Raw genomic sequence first — 18,195 nt, forward strand, 5'->3', positions numbered from 1 at the left:
TATTTTTGATCTATCGTGTGCCATGGGCTGTATGGGGTTTGGGACATGAGCGATAGAACGTGTGCTTCTGCTCTCCAGAAAGGGACACCTGGGTGACCATCACTGCTAGCACTGACAATGGAGGCCCAAGCAAATGAGCAAGATAGGAAGCCCAGCCAGCAAAGGCTGATTCTATCTGCCAAATTCATCAAAACACTGGTGTCATCCGCCAGGCCGGAATTCTGGTTAATATCAGACACGTAGACAGGCGTCCTTCCCCCACCACTTCCTTTCTAAGCGCTGTCTGTCCCCTCTTCCGTCTGCATTCCAACACACTTCATAAACATGCATCAGCCTTCAAGTTTCTATCTCATTATAAAAATGGCCCATATTTTTACAGGCAGGCATCTCAGTGTCTTTTAAACCCAACGTATGGTAAGTCAACTATTTTCTGTAGGTAGCAAGTACCAACTTAAGTTTATAATTCTGGCTACCTTTCATTAAAAGTTAATCTTTGGACTGGGCACATTGCCATCTTTTTATATTTTGACCTGACATCTGTCATCCTAGGTCTTCGTCTTCCCTCTCCAGTGTGATGTGCACTTCTGGTTAAGCCTTCAATTGTCCTCCGTCCCAGGTTCTCCATCTCTTCAACGGACCCTTTACAGAATCGTCCTCTGTGGGCTGGTGGGCCTTGAGAAGAAAAACAACCTGCCTGCAGGTTAGCGCAGGAGCGGCTGAACTGGATTCAATTTTCCAACTCTGGATGCTCTCCTGCTGTCACCAGCTTCCAACAGGAAAGATGAAAATCGAATGAGCCTGAGCAGCCCCAGCACAGGGCACAGCTGGTCGTGTGCGCAGCCTCGGGAAGGCGCCCTCAGTGGGCCCCTGTCTGACCAAGCTGCTGTGTTCAAACCCAGACATAGTGGCTCTCAAGGCCACCACTCCACAGGCATTTCCAGTGGACAATTCACTCTTCTGAAAACCTTCCTGCCGCTACATGAGTAGCGGTGCTTGAGGACAGCCTCCCCCCCCACCCCCAGCAATGTCGCATGTCGCAGGGCGGATCGGTGGCACGTTTGTCGTCAGAGGCGTGGGTGGAGGAACGTGCTGCTGAGACAAGCCGCAGAGGAAACCACACATCTGGTGACAGAGGCCTCGCTCCCGGTCCTGTGAGGGACCCTCAGCTCGTCCTAGCCGCGAAGGCCTGCTGATTTTGGAACTGGCTGGGGCTGTATTTCTGCCACAACAGATGGGTCTCCACCCTCTTTTACTTAATAATGTTTTATCATTACGCTTGTAGTGTATGGGCATTACAGAAAAAAATAACATAAATGACCAGCCAGATAGTCTGGTGTGTGTTTTAGGGTATTCCATGCCAAAGATTTTCTTCTGTATCCAAGTATAGTTTTCAAAAATGGAACCTTACCATCTATCGTCATTTAAAAATTTAAAATATAACATATACAGAAAGATGCACCTATAAGTGTACAACTCAGTAAAATCCATGTTACTTTGTTACTTCTTTACTCATTCATTGTGGCTTTTTACAGCTGCAAATAGTCCACTTTGTTTTTAATAGCCACATGATATTAAACTGTAACGATCTTTCAAAGTTTATCTAACCAATCCAATTATTAGATATTGGAAATTCTGGTCGCTATATATTCTGCTATTAAATATCTTTATATTTCTTAAATTATGTTATATTGCAAATTCCTAGATGAAGACAAAAATGCTGTATGCAGATTTTAAGGCTTTTGACATAATTGGTCAAGTTGCTCTCCAAATTATTTCTAATAATTCCTTTTTTTCCTCATACTTTGTCCTACACTACACATTATTAATTTTAAAACTGTGTCCATTTGGTAGATAAATTGGTATATTATCAATGTTTTAATTTGCATTTCTTTGATTTCTATAAACTTTTCTTATGTACTTGTGGTCCATAGTTTTAAAAGACTTTCCTGGTAATGCTTTTCCAAAAACATTTTCTATTAGGTTTAGGTTGTATGTGAGTCTTCTTTTTTACTGATTTGTATATACATATCTTATAAAAATAAATTAGTTACATTTAAACATTTTAAAACTATAAAGTAATAAAACTAGATGTCTGTTTACTAATGTTAAGAATTAAAAGGTGGATATTGACTCCCCCTCATAAGATATAAATTAGCAAAGTTTTCTTGCTCTAAGATCTCCATTTTAGTGAGGATGATGTCAGACTTCTCATAGGTGACGGCTGTCAAGTGCAGGTGTGCCAGGCGTTGTCACCATACTCTCCTGTTCTCTACACAATTCTGACCTAAAGATCCCATCCAGAGTTAACACAGTGGCAAAGTGAATGGGTGTGACGTTAAACAAATCTGGATTCAGGTTCTTTCTTCAACCTGCTAGCCCTGTGACATTAGGCAAAATACTTAATCTCACTTTCAGTTTTTTCAGCTGTGAAATGGGAAGAGGAATAACACTTACTTCACAGGGTCTTTTTGTGAGCGTCAGATGAGACAATGCATATAAAAATAGTAATAGTTCAGCCCTAACCACACTTAGGCCCTGCTTTACGAGCACAGCATCTGACATAGAATGACAACTCAGTCAGTGTCAGCTATAATAAACCAGTATTATTACATCTGTCATGCATGGGCCCTGACAATTAGAATCCCAAATTCCGAGCCCAGAGAGGTAACAACTAGACTGAGTACTCCCTATACAGAATTCTGTCTCAGTGATGTTGGTTTCTGTCTGGGCGCACCACACACAACACATCAGGTGAGCTAAGTAACGTAGGTAAAGACGTCGATACAACATTTCTGAGCTGAGAAAGTGTTTAATCATTTGTGTGCTAGAGAAGGAGGTCAGAAGCCAGTAAAGCTCATGATTCTGAATCAAAAACCCAAGTCCCCACCCTGACAACTCTACACACACGCACACACTCACACTCACATTTAGGACAAATACTTCTCCTAAGGAGTACGTCCTTGCTTCGACCTGCCTACCCTGAGCTCAAGCTCAGTCCTGTTATAAGGACAAACAAGCACCCAGGGAAGCCCAGGACTGTTGACAGCAGCACCTTCACGATGACAAAAGGAACCAATTGAGTCTCTGGGAGGCCAGTCATGCCTGCAGGAACAGCTAGCTCCTCCAACTCTGAATTATACAGCATTTTAAAAACATTGACTCCCACCTACTTCTTGTGCAGCAATCAATTCTAGTTCTCCTTTCTCCCTTCTCCTAGTTTCTTTAGTTGTGTTATTACATTTTGTCAGAATAGTGAAGGATTATACATTATTTTTCTACCATTGTTCCCACATTTATTTTAGTCTTAGATCTGCAATTAAATATATTCAAGGCTCACCATCAGTCCTTGGGCCAAAGTTTCCCCAGTCCTCTCTACTGGGATGAAGTTTTTCTCCTTGCATAATCCTGCAGAAGAGCTCACAGTATGGGATCACGTGAGTTTCCATGTTCAAATCTGTCGAAGGACAGCATGGCTGGATATAATCCTTGGCTCACATCCTTGACTTTCTAGAAAATGTTCTCCACTGTGGTCTTGCTTTACTGTTGAGAAGTTTGATGCAAAAAAGTTCTAAAGATGGATAGTCGTGATGGTTGCATAGCGATGTGAATGCACTTAATGACACCAGACTGTCCACTTGAAAATGTTTAAGATGGCAGTTTTTATGTCACGTGTATTTTACCACAACATGTTTTTTTTCAAAGCATGTGTTTGATGCCAGGAAGTATGCTAGACCCTGGGTGTACAGTAGTGAGAGTTATGGAATTGGCTCAGCTGTTATGGAATTTACAGTTTAAAAGGAAATGTACAAAATGAAAGTGGGTTATATCAATAAGATAGTGCAGCGTGGGGGATGAGAACCTGGGCTGGGAGAGATGAATTTCCATTAAGTCCAAAATAATTATAAATACAGTAATCGATATTAGTTGAGCTTACTCTATTTCCTTGTAACACCTCTTCTCATTAACATTTGCTTGCCCTTCTGCTTTTTGATGAGAAAATGCGAATTCTTCACATTGTAATCAAAGCTGAGAATATTTTAAATCAACAAGGAAGTCGTCTGTAGGGGCACATAGTATTTGGAATTGTCTTCTCGTGACCGAGGGTTTCTTTGTGCTTGGAAACGGTGGATATGTCATCTTTACGACTCAGTGACCAAAGTAAAAGGATTTACTTAGTGCTGATAGTTTATTTTTTTTTGGTGCATATACTTGTGAATGTTCTCAAACATGTACGAGTGATTCCTTCACAGAAAATAAATATTTGACAATCATTCTCCTACTAGTTTTTCATAATTGTACTTCTCAGTCCATGAATTAATCATTTTACAGAGATTTTAGTTAAAAGTGATGAATTTATTTAGCATCGTTCACTGTTACTCAGGCAAACCTGGCTGATAAGATGCAGCTGGAAAGTTTTAATCATCTTACATGAAGCCTGAACATTGGTGTTATCGAAGAATAGAGTAGGAAGTTAAATGCATATTTCAAGAAAAGGATCGCGCCTTGGGAGGTGGGCAGGATGGTGGACTACGGGTGCCCAGGGTGTTCCTCCCACAGGAAAGGACCAGAATACTAACGACAGCTCAATATCAATGGGAGCGTCTACGGGAGAGTGCGGGAGTGCAGAGGGAGACTTGTGAGATCCCTATGGAGGACGAAAGCCCAGGATGGTGGCGTAGAGAGGAGAAGCACACGAAATCAGCCACCATGTCTCCACCACAGGGATGGGTGCAGGAGGGACTTTCCCTTGCAAGAGGAAAAGGCAGGCAGAGGGCCCACTCCAACCCCATAGGCCTCCAGCTCCTACTGCAGGAGGATTCCACAGCCTCTGCAAGCCTAGAGCCAAGTGTGGGGAGCTGCCTAGAACACACGGACTGCATTGCACCAGAACAGGAGCATGTACTGTGCACTCCCACTCCCGACCCTCGTGACCCAGGCCAATGCAGGACAGCGGATGCAGGATAGCGCCATCTTGAAACCAGAGCCACTGTGGAGCATACCCTGCCCTGAGGCCAGTAGCCAGGAAGCTTCCCCAGCCTTAAGGCTCCACAGTCATCCCATTACAGTCACAGGAGAGGCTACAGTACCCTAACCTCAGCAGCTTGAAGCCTGGCCCCACAGTGACCGTGACTTTAGTCCTGAAGTCTGGGAAGCCAACCCCAGGCCTGCTGAATTTACACACCCCCAGACCCCTAGCCAGAGATCACACAGGCAGATCCACCTCTGCCAGGTACCTCTTCTCCTCCTCCCACCCCCATCATTGGCTGAATTCTGTGTGCTTGAACTCCTAACGCAGAAAAACAACTCATATGCCCCCACCCTAATGAACATGCTCTCAGGCAGATGAAAATAAAGCACATCCGTGCCTTCCTGGAGAAGCAGCCAGGCAGTTTCACCCTCAACAGTCCCTTCTAGTGGCCTCACCCTCCACCTGGGAGGGAGCTGACTAGGCCCCTTGTCAGCAAGCCAGCTTCCCCACCTCTCCTGCTATCTGTGAAGCTGCCTGCCAGACCTCGCTCTGCCATCCTGCCTTGAGGCATCACCCACTGCCCGAGAGGCAGCTGACCAGGCCCTCTCTCGTCAGGCCTACTGCTTGACCTCGCCCATCACCCAAGAAGTGGTTCAGCAGCCCTGCCCTTGGCTGGCCTGCTCCTGAACCACCGAGGGAAACACAACCTCACATCAGGCCTCAAGAAGTGGCACAGCACAGGGGCCACTGACAGACCTGCACCCTGCTAGCTGAGCCAAAATGCACCCATGCCCCAAGCACAAAGAAACAGCTCAGCTCTCATGCCCCAGAAGACCCACCCCTGAGTCTTTCAGCCATCACATGTACATGCATTCAAGTGAGAAACTGCCTGGCTGACATGCCCCTGGCAGGCCTACCTCCAGCTAGAGAAGCAGCACAGTGATCCTGCCCCTGGCAAACCAGTCCTAGAGACCCTGACACACAATATGCCCACACTCCCAGCCTGAGAATCCATTCATCAACCCCATCCCTAGTGAGCCAGCTCCCAAGATGACTGACCACAGGGTGCACGTGCACACCCCAGGCTATCCTTCAGAAATGAAGGGAAATAGAGGTTTTCTAAGACAAGCAAAACTTAAGAGAATTCATCACCATCAGACCAGCCTCATAAGTGATGCTTAGGGGAGTCGTACACCAAGAGAAAGAATTATGCTAATCATCATGAAAACACCTGAAAATATAAAACTTTCTGGTAGAGTAGTTACATGAATCAGAAAGAGAAAGGAATCAAACCTTATCAGTACAAAAACCTTCTTTGTGGAAAGATAAACAATAAGAGAGAAGAAAGGAACAAAAGCTATACAAAACAATCAGAAAACAACCAACAAAATGATGTAAGTAAGACCTCACATATCAATAATAACCTTGAATGTAAACGGATGAAATGCCCCAATAAAGGACGCAGACTTGTTGAATCGATTTAAAAAAAAAGACCCATCCATATGCTGCCTACAAGAATTACACCTTGCCTATAAAGATACATATGGACTGATAGACTGAAAGTGAAGGGATGGAAAAAGATATTCCATGTAAATGGAAAACAAAAGCAAGCAGGAGTAGCTATACTTATATCAGATAAAATAGACTTTAAATCAAATTCTGTTTTAAGAGACAAGGAAGGGTATTATATAATGTTAAAGGGATCAAAACAGCAAGAGGATATAACAATTATAAATATATATGTACCCAACACCAGAGCACCAAGAAATATAAAGCAAATATTATCAGATCTGAAAGGAGAGGTAGACATCAACATAATAATAATTGAGGACATTAATACCCCACTCTCAGCACTGGACAGATCACTGAGACAGAAAATCAACAGGGAAACATCAGATTTAAATGGCACCACAGACAAATGGACCTAACAGACGTTTACAGAGCATTTTATCCAACAGCTTTAGAATACACATTCTTTTCATCAGCACATGCAACATTCTTCAGGATTGACTATATGTGAGGCCACAAAACAAGTGTCAACAAGTTCAAAAAAATCAAAATCATATCCGGTATTTTTTTTCTGACCATAATGGAAGAAATCTAGAAATTAATAACAAGAGGAATTTTTGAAACTACACAAATACATGGAAATTAAACAAAATGTTCCTGAGTGACCCATGGATCAAAGAAGAGATTAAGAAAGAAATCAAAACATTTCTTGAAACAGATGAAGACAGAGACACAACATACCATATCCTATGGGATACAGCCAAAGCATTATTAAGAGAAAAGTTTAAAGCAATAAATGCCTGCATTGAAAAAAAAAAAAAAAAAAGGCTTCAAATGAACAACCTAACAATGCATCTCAGGGCAACTAGAAAACCAAGAACAAACCAAACCCAAAATAAGTAGAAGAAAAGAAATAATAAGAATCAGAGCAGGAATAAATGAAATTGAGACTGTAAATACAATACAATAGATCAGTCAAATGAAAAGTTGGTTTCGTGAAGAGATAAACAAAACTGACAAACCATTAGGTAGATTAAGCAAAAGAAAAGACCCAAATAAACAAAATCAGAAATGCAAAAGAAGACATTACAACTGATACCACTGAAATACAAAGAATCATTCGAGGTCATTATCAACAACTATATACCAATAAATTTGAAAACCTAGAGGACATGGAAAAAAATCCTGGACACGTATGACCTGCCAAGACTGAACCAAGAAGAAATAAAAAATCTGAATAGACCAATAATAAGTAACAAGATTAAATCAATAATAAAAAGTCTCCCAACAGAGAAAAGCCTGGGACCAGATGGCTTTACTGATGAATTCTACAAAACATTTAAAGAAGACATAATACCAACTCTTTTTAAACTATTTCAAAAAATTGAAATCGACAGAAATCTTTCAAACTCATACTATGAGGCCAGCATTACCCTGATACCAAAACCAGGCAAGGACACACAACAACAAAAAATAAAACTACAACCCAATATCCCTGACAAAGAGAGATACAAAAATCCTCAATAAAATACTGGTTGGTTAAAATAAAACCAAATTCAATAGCATCAAAAAGATTATAATCCATGACCAAGTGGGATTTATCCCAGGGATGCAAGGATGGTTCAACATACACAAATCAATAAATGTGATACAGCACATTAGTAGAATAAAAGAAAAAACATAGAATCATTCCAATAGACACAGAAAAAGGATTTAATACAGTTTAACATCCCTCCATGATAACGACTCTCCACAAGTTAGCTATAGAAGGAAAGATCTTAATACAATAAAGGCTATAATATGACAAACCCACAGCTAACATCAAACTGAATGGCGGAAAACCAAAAGCTTTCCCCTTAAGAACTGGAAGAAGACAAGGATGCCCACTCTCACCATTTTTATTCAACATAGTACTTGAAGTCCTAGCCAGAACAAGTAGGCAAGAAAAGAAATAAAGGACATCCAAATTGGAAAGGAGGAAGTAAAATTGTCTCTGTTTGCAGAAGACATGATTTTATGTAGAGAGAAACCGAAAGATTCTACCCCAAAACTCCTATACCTAATGCAAAAATTCAGTAAAGCTGCAGGATATCAAATCAACATACAAAAATCAGTAGCATTTCTATATACCAGCAACAAACTAGTGGAAAAAGAAATCAAGAAAGCAATCCCATTTACAACAGCAACAACAGCAAAAAAGACTTAGGAATAAATTTAACCAAGAAGGTGAAATATCTCTACAAGGAAAATTATAAAATACTATTAAGGAAATTAAAGAAGACACACAAAAAAATGGAAAGACATCCCATGTTCATGGACTGGAAAAATCACTATTATCAAAATGACCATACTACCCAAAGCAATCTGCAGATTCAATGTAATCCCCATCTAACTACTAAAGACATACTTCCCAGAAATAGAAAAAACAATCCAAAAGTGTATATAGAGTAATGAAAGATCCCAAATAGTCAAAGCAATCCTGAGCAAACAGAACAAAGGAGGAGGCATCACACTCCATGACTTCAAATTATGCTGCAAATCTATAATAATCAAAATAGCATGCTACTGGCATAAGACCAGACATATAGACCAATGGAACAGAATAGAAAATCCAGAAATAAATCCACATACCTACAGCCAACTGATTTTTGGCAAAGGAGCCAAGAACAAAAATTTGGGAAAGGACAGTCTCTTCAACAAATGGTGCTGGGAAAACTGGAGATACATGTGCAGAAAAATGAAACTAGACCCCTATCTCTCACCATGTATGAAAAATCAACTCAAAATGGATTGAAGAGTTAAATGTAAGACTCAAAACTTATAAGTGTCTAAAGAAAATACAGGGGAAGTGCTTCAGGACATAGGACTGGGCAAAGATTTTACGGATAAGACCTAAAAGCACAGATAACAAAAGCAAAAATAAACAAATGGAATTATATCAAACTAAAAAGCTTCTGCACGGCAAAGAAAACAATCAACAGAGTAAAGAGACAACCTGCAGAATGAGAGAAAATATTTGCAAACTGTGCCTCTGACAAGGGATTAATATCTAGAATACATGAAGAACTCAAGCAACTCAGTAGTAAAAAAAACCAAATAATCTGATTTTAAAAATCAAAGGAGCTGAATAAACATTTCTCAAAAGACGACATACAAATGGCCAACAGGTATATGAAAAAATGCTCGACATTACTAATCATCAGAGAAATACAAATCAAAATGACAATGAGACATCACCTCACCCCAGTTAGAAAGGCCATTATCAAAAAGGCAGAAAATAACAATTGCAGGTGAGGATGCAGAGAAGGAGGAACTCTTACACATTGTGGATGGGAACGTAAATTAGGATAGCCAGTATGGAAAACGGTAAGGAGTTTTCTCAAAGAACTGCAGGTAGAACTACTATAGGATCCAGCAATCCTGCTACTGGGAATATACCCAAAGGAAAGGAAATCAACATGTCAAAAGGATAATAACTGCACTTTCATGTTTGTTGTAGCTGTATTCACAATAGCCAAGATTTTAAACCAACCCAAATGTTTACCAACAGGTGATTGAATAAAGAAAATGTGGTATATATATATACACCATGGAATACTACTCAGCCATAAAAATAATGAAATTCTGCCATTTACAGCAACATGGACAAGCTTGGAGAAAATTATCTTAAGTTTAATAAGCCAGGCACACAAAGAGAAATAAACCACACCTTCTCACTCATAGGTGGAACATAAGAAAGTTGATCTCGCAGAAGTAGAGAGTAGAATAGTGGTTCCTAGAGACTGGGAAGGGGAAGGGGAGGGGAGGGGGAGAGGCTGGTCAGTAGATAGAAAACTGCAGAGACGGGAAGAGTAAGATCCAGTGTTCTTTAGCAACACAGGGAGACTGCGGTTAACAACGAATTACTGCATGACTTCAAGGAGCTGGTTGAGAGGATGTTGAATGTTCCCAACACAACGAGGTGACAAATGTTTGAGCTGATGGACATGCCAAATACCCTGATATGATCATTGCACACCATAAATGTACCGAAATATCACATTGTACTCCATAAATGTATCAATTAGCATGGGTCAATTAAGAAAAAATAAATTAGAAAGAAAAAAATAGAGAGTAGATGAGTGGTTGCCAGAGACAGGGAAGGGCAGGAAGGAGGAGGAAGGGGGCGGGTCTGCAAAAGGATAAAAAGTTCCAGTTAGACAAGAAGAACACGGTTCTGGTGCTCTAGCTAATAATACTGCATCGTATATCTCAGGAGAGCCAGAAAAGAGGATCTTGAATGTTATCACCAGAAAAAAATGACAATATATGCATGTATTGAAACAACAAACTGTACCCCATAAACATGTAAAACATAAAGAAAATTGTTATATATATAACACACACCACACACATTTACTTCCCTAATCCTAAACTTCCATCCTCTACCTGAAGGCAATAATATACGTCCTTAGCTTCCAAATTTTTTGCTGTTGTGAAATATGCATAAAATGTACCGGTTTAACCACTTTAAGTGTACAGGGCAGCGACGTGCGGCACATCCGCGTGGCTGTGCAGCCATCGTTGTCATCCATCTCCAGAACTTTCTCTCCTTCCCAAACTGCAACTCTGCACCTGTTCAGCAATAGCTCTGCATTCCCTCTGCTCCGCAGCTCCTGGCAACCACCGTTCTACTTTCTCTCTGTGGATTTGACTATTCCATTATTTGACAATAGCAAATAATATCTTGACTGCAACATAATTATCCTAATTTTTAATACAGTTCATCAAACAAATTATGTCCCTTCAACTATGGGATCAACGCAGCACTAGTGTATATACAAAGACCTCATGGTATATAATCCCAACCTTGGTCTGATGGGGACCTGCCTCCCTCCGGCAAACACAAAGCCCCCTTTATTTGCCTTGTTTAGATGACCCCTAAGCAGTCTCCACGGCGTTCTGGGCCCTGCCTATATACTCTGTGTGTTTCTGACGTTGTAAACTTAGTCGTAAAAATATCTACAGTCCTTGCTTTAAAAGTACTCACTGCCACTTAACTGTAAACAGACTTGTAATTTGGCTGTAAAAACTCATGAGTTGCTGAAAGGGGCCATAATAAAAGCATAGTGATCACGAGCTCGAATGCTGCCAGAGAGGCCAAGGATGGGTGGCCGGCCACGAAGGATGTATGTAAGATGCAGCTGGCCAAGCTTGGGCTCGGGCCACTCAGGACAGCCTTTAGAGAGGTTCATCCATCCCATGATCTTCAATGCCCCAATACATCAAGTGCTATGGGTTCATGGTTGCTAATAAAAGACATGACATCAATTTCGGCCTTCCTGGGGATACAGAGACACCCTGCAAGACCCTCGAGTCTCTTGAACAATAGCGATCTCTCTTTCTGGCAGGGGGATATGTGGCAGCATTTGGAAATGAAGGTTAGAGATAGTGGCTGTTTTGTGCTAGAAACAGGTCCTGCTGAAAGCTCAGCGTGCCACCCCTTGCCTTGAGTGTGACAAAAGATCTCTTCTTTCTGCAGGGAGTCCTGCAGGAGGGTTATTTTATTTTTTCATTTTTTCATTCTGAGGTTTGGGGAGAAAATACTCAGAAAGTGGACCCCTCAGGGCCAGAGGTGACCTGGCATCAGTAGGCCTGTGTAGGGGCTTCCCGAGGTGGCCAAAGAAGTCCTCATTTGGAACCTCTGGCTCGAGAGAGTGGGATCTGAGCAAAGGCTACTTTCTCACTGAGCGTCCTCCCTTCTCCCATCCTCTTCCCAGCCCCCTTCTTCCTTTTCTTCCCAACTCTGTCCCCAGTTACTTTCCACAATTCCTGATCCAGGAGAGGTTGTGCGGGTGAGCTTCAGTGCATCGAGAGCATCCCTCGGTGACATTTGCTCTAGCTGGAACCCGTGTAGACTCCCCTCTCACCCAGATTCAATTGCACAATCCTTTGGACGCAGAGGGTTTGACTAAACAGATGGCTGCCAGCGGTCCCAGCCCCAGGATGACAGAAAGTACCTTGACTTGGAGTCAGGAGAGCTGAACTTGGGGAAATAATTTTATCTTCGGGTGCTTGGATCCTTCTTGGTAACATGAGGGAATTAATCCCGTCACCTAAGGTCTTTTCCAGCTTTCATGGTTCTGATTCTTTGAGGGGAAGGACGTCTCTCAGAACCACTGGTTCTCTACCTTTTGGAAGGATGAGGCCGGAGAAGAACGGGATACGGGAACACATTCCTTTCAGTCCAGGGTCCTGGCTTAGACTCACAGAGATAGATACACAGATCCTGAAAGCTGACTTGAAAATATTATTTACATTGAGGTTTAATCAGAATTAAATTATTCTAAAAGAAATACAAGGAGACGACTTTGTGGATAACAGCATGCTCTTTTATTAATTCTCTGTTTTGTCTTTCTGGGAAAAATAAAGAAAAGAAAAAGCATATGGAACATAAACATATCATTCTGGTCACAGAATGCATTTTTATCATGTACTTACAAGTGTTTCTATGATGCCTGGATTTGCAAGAAAACTAGCCGGAGCTCTCATTTCATGGTCTCTGCTATTTGGAAGGAAAACACAGATTGTTCTTTCTTCACAGAACCACTCCTAGACAGGAAATGCTGCTATTAGAGCTGAACGTGAGCTCCTGCCGCCTGCATGTGTTTTGCAGTCCTGAGCCCATGAGAGGACTGCAGCAAATCCTGACCGGTTGGGATAGTGACCTTGTGCTTTAATCCAAACCCTCTTCACCTCTCCACTCCCACCTGGCTGGATTGGTCTAGATGTGTATTCCCAAACTCCTTATTTCTGGCACCACTGTACAAACGACTGGTGAATCCCCACGATATCGCAACACTGATAAATCACAGCACCTCTTTTCACATTTAGCATTTCCACACTATTTTAAGGAATTTTAAGGACTGTAACCCAACTTATCCCCATCAGAAACCAGATATATTCTACATTTCCCTTGATCCTCTTTATGCTTATTTCTCAATTCTATTCCTAGATTACTGCCGGCATTCTTTGTTTTGACATCTATGTGCCAAGAAAACCACAAGGTTCACATGGACATGCAGAGTGCTCTGTGACCCTCTGTCTGGAGACAGCAGGTTGGAAACCCCATTCAGTCAGGCCTGAGCTCCCAGCACACCTTGGGATGACCTTATAAGTGGATGCACCCAACCGTTCTGTCTGATGTTCTAAGGCAATGGCTGCTAAAGCGTGTGTTGAGAAGATCCATGGGGTTGAAAGGTGTTCCTCATGAGATGCAGACACAGGGTCCAGGCTCCTGAACAACGCCCAGTGAGATGAAGCAAACGGTAATGGGTTAAAGAGGTGACCAAAGTATCTTACTGCGGAAACAGAAGATTTAGGGCCAGCCAAGAGGGTCCCCAATTACTTCCTGCCTAGTTTTCTCTCCAGCCATTGGTCACCAAGATCCCAGGGTCACTTTCCCAATCATTTATAACCAAGTTCTGCTTAGAATCCATGTAAGAGCTGTGAGCCACCTGGAATATCCACTCTGTAATAGATCTAAAGCTTTCTGCACATAGTATGGATCACAAGGCAAAAAACCTAGAACAAGCTTACAGCTGGGAAACGCTCCCTCACTCCTGCCCCTACAACGCGCGCGCACGTGCGCGCGCGCGCGCGCACACACACACACACACACACACACACACACACACACACACACATTCACCCAAACTTATTTATTTCTTTTAAGATCAATGGGTCAAATATAGTCCCTGGATTTATTATTACATACTTTCCTTCATTTATGTTATATTTTGAGTTGCATGTGCTTTGGAAAACCACCTAAAATCCTTCAGGAAAAAATAACACATAGCCCAATCACTTCATAAATGAGAAACAAGTGAGATGCCTTTTTCCTTTTGAGGGCTCCCCTCACCGCAGCCCAGCCCTCCACACCCTGCTCTGAGCTCCTTTCACTGCCCTGTGGAAATCCAGCTCCGATGCTCTGGTTTCTTGAGCACAGGGAGTGTTCACCTGCTCTTTGTGAACAAGGAACCTCATATTTCTTCAGGAGTCTTCTCAATACCCATTGACATCCACCCAGCCCAGGCGGGGGCATAGAATACATTTTTGATAACAAGCACAGACTATTGTCTTTGTCAGCCAGGTCTGTAGAATAAACTTTGGAGATCAGCAGGGGCTAAAGGTAGTTTTCCTTGACATCTGCTATGTCCACAACAGTAGCCTAAGTAATAGTTGTTGAATGACTTAAGTGTTCCATGGGCAAGATCTCACTCAATCTGCACAACTAGTTCATCTCACAGATAAAGAAATAGAGGCATAAAAAGGTTTAGTGATTCATACAACAATGTGGAACATTGCTGGGAACTCAGGGAAGCAACTTCAGAATTCGGAATCTTAAATACACATCCGCCAGGGGGCTGGGAGAGGGTGTGCAGAGAAAGAAAAAGTTGGGGCTAAAAATGGCTTCATGGAGATCATAGTGTTTTCTCTGAACCTTTAAAGACGGGAAGATTTGAGACAGGCAGAGATGGGAGAGGGTACTTAAGGAAAAGCACTAGCCAAGTTTCCAAAGCTGGAAAGCACAGGAAGCCCATCGTATCCTCTTTCTGCAGCCTGGCCAATGCTTCATCGAGGAGGCAGTGCGGCAGCCCCCCAAAGTGAAGGAGGCAGGAGGCCACACACTACTTGACCCCTAGACCAGAGCGGGTAAAGTCTACCCCACCTGCGCTCCGGCTTGCCTTGACCAGATCTGGCCTCTGCGTCAGACTCTGCTAATGTCGAAGCCCCAGGCCTGGGCGGCCTCTTTTTTTATAATCAAGCTTAGCTTGCACTTGGAGCAGAGTGGTGTGGAATGGTGTGCATGGGCCATACGCTAGTGAAGGAGTGGCAGGTTAAAGACTCAATTTCCTGGTCTCTCCAGCTTTGCGTCACCCTCCTTAATGATATTTCAACATTGGGAGGGTTGGGGTTTTTCCCCTCCTTAAATTAAATATACAGTAGGTGTTTTGTGTTTAATTTCCTTAAGAAAAAAGTGTGTTGTGGGAGTGGAATGTTAGGAAAAAAAAAAAAAGTGGAAGAGAGTCATGGAAGTTTATAAAAACCATATTGTGTGCTAAGAGGCGCGAGTCACCTTTGCGGAGCCCCCTCGTCCCCCTGGGAACGCTCATAACAGGCCGCACGGGCTGTTTGCTGCTGTGTTTTTCTCCTCCCTTCTTTCTGTTTTAGCGAGCGCATTGCGTCCCGAGTCGCTTGGCTTTTTATGTGCTTCTCAGAGGTAGACTGCTGACACAATAGCCTGGAGCAAGGAGGCTTTGGGGCCACTCTGTCCCATCAAGTAATTACCTTCACTTCTGCGGGTATTTATAGCAGCAGAGGTGCCAAGCAGGGCGCGGGCGGGGGCTCGCTGGGCAGGCACTGGGCTGGGTGGGGAGGTGTGGAGCGAGCCAGTGACGCCAGTGCTCCTGCTGCACGTGCCAGGGCGGGGAGAGGGAGGGGACAGGCGGCCGGGTGCTCCCAGTGAGGAGGCTGGGGCTAGCCCCTCAGAGTGGGCTTCACCAGCAGAAGCTTGCAGGTGGCTGCTGAGAGAAGCTGAAGGGGTGACTTGACACATGCACCCCTTCCCCAGCCCCCAAGAGTCACTGCATTTTTATATGACTTAGGCATGGAGATTCTGATGAGATTTTGTTTCAAGAGTAGCTCCTTTATTTAGCTACAAAGTGTGACTGTCCCTGATCTATGGGAACTCTCCACTCCTATCACATGACCACCTCATGGCCCTTTGAGGCCTCACTAGGGACAGTTCTCTGTCCCCACCCCTCACCTCATACCCTTCCCTCCTTCCTGCTCAGGGAAATCCTCAGGCTCAGCAGGAGTCCCCACCTGCACTGATGGCTCTGGTGGCCCACTGCCATGGTTCCACAGTGGGATCACTCTGCTTCTGGGCTTGACACTACCCACTGGTCCCAGCCACCAGAACAACCAATGGACCACACGACTGCCATCCTGTCTCTGAATGGCTAAAGTCTTCTGTGGCTCCCCTAACTCCTGGATGGTACACACCAAATATGCACATATGTATATTTCCAGCTTTATTGAGGTATAGTTGACAAAAAAAAAATTGTATATATTTCTGTGAAAAATGCCATTGGAATTTCGAGAGGGATTTCATTAAATCTATAAATCACTTAGGGTAGTACGTACATTGTAATGATATTCATAAACACAGGATACCTTTTTACTTATGTGTCTTTGTTTTAGTCCATTTTGTGTTGCTATAACAGAATTACCTGAGACTGGGTAATTTATAAAGAAAAGAGGTTTATTTGGCTTACGATTCTGGGACAGCTGCATCCGGCATGGGCCTCAGGCTGCTTCTACTCACGGTGGAAAAGTGGCAGGCAGCTGGTGGGTACAGCAGAACACATGGCAAGAGGAAGCAGGGGGGAGGGAGGTGCCAGGGTCTTTTTAAGCAACAAGCTCTGGAGGGAACTAATAGAGTGAGAACTCACTCATTAATCCCCCCTCCCCCAGGGAGAGCATTAATCCATTCATGAGGGACCTGCCCCCATGACTCAATCAGTTTTCAACACTGTCACATTGGGGATCAAATTTCCACATGAGTTTTGGAGGGGACGACACATCCAAACTCCATCAGTCTTCAATTTCTTTTTCTTTTTTTCCTCTTTGATTTCTTTCATCAGTGTTTTGGACTTTCACTTCCCTAGTTAAATTTATTTTTAAGATTTTTAAAAAATCTTAGAAATAAATTTTGATGCTAAAAATAATTTTTGATGCTAATGGGATTGCTTTTTTGATTTAACACAACTAATTTTTATATGTTGATTTTATATTCTGCAATTTTCCTGAATTTGTTTATATGTCTTAACAGTCTATCCTTGACATCAAGTCATCTGCAAACAGACAATTTTACTTCTTCCTTCCAATTTGGATGCCCTTTATTTCTTTTTCTTACCTAATTGCTCTGGCTAGGGCTTCTAGTATTACATTAAATAGAAATAATAAGAGTGGACATCCTTATCCTATTCTTGGATCTAAGGGGAAAAGCTTTTGAGCATTTGACCATTGAGAATGATAGCCATGCGCTTGTCCTATATAGCTTTCATTGTTTTGAGGTGCATTTCTTTCATACCTAATGTTCAGGGTTTTTATTATGAAAGAATGTTTAATTTTGTCAAATGCTTCTTCTGCATATGTTCAGATAATCACTGAATTTTTGTCTTTTATTCTGTTGATATGGTGTATCACAGTTACCGATCTGCATGTGTTCAACCAACCTTGCGTCCCATGGATAAATCCCACTTGATCATGGTATATGATTGTGTTAGTTTTCTGATGCTTATAATAGAATACCTAAAACTGGATGATTTGTAAAGAAACAAAATTTATTTCTTTCAGTTTTGGAGGCTGGGAAGTCCAAGGTGAGTAAGCACATCTGGTGAGGTTCTGTGATGGAGCAGGTGTTGCATGGCAGGAGACTGAGCAAGAGCATCTTTCCACATGCTCTCTTTCTGTCCTTATAGAGCCACCAGTCTACTCCCTGATAACCCATTAAACTATTAACCCATTAATCCTTGAATGGACTAATCCATTCATGAGGCTGTAGTCTTCATGATCCAATCAACTCTTATTGGATTGGGGATTAAGCTCCAACATGAGCATGGGGGAACAGTCAAACCATAGCAATGATCCTTTTAATGTGCTGTTGAATT

Source organism: Cynocephalus volans, chromosome 11 (genome assembly GCF_027409185.1).
Source record: "Cynocephalus volans isolate mCynVol1 chromosome 11, mCynVol1.pri, whole genome shotgun sequence".
Lineage (NCBI taxonomy): Eukaryota > Metazoa > Chordata > Mammalia > Dermoptera > Cynocephalidae > Cynocephalus > Cynocephalus volans.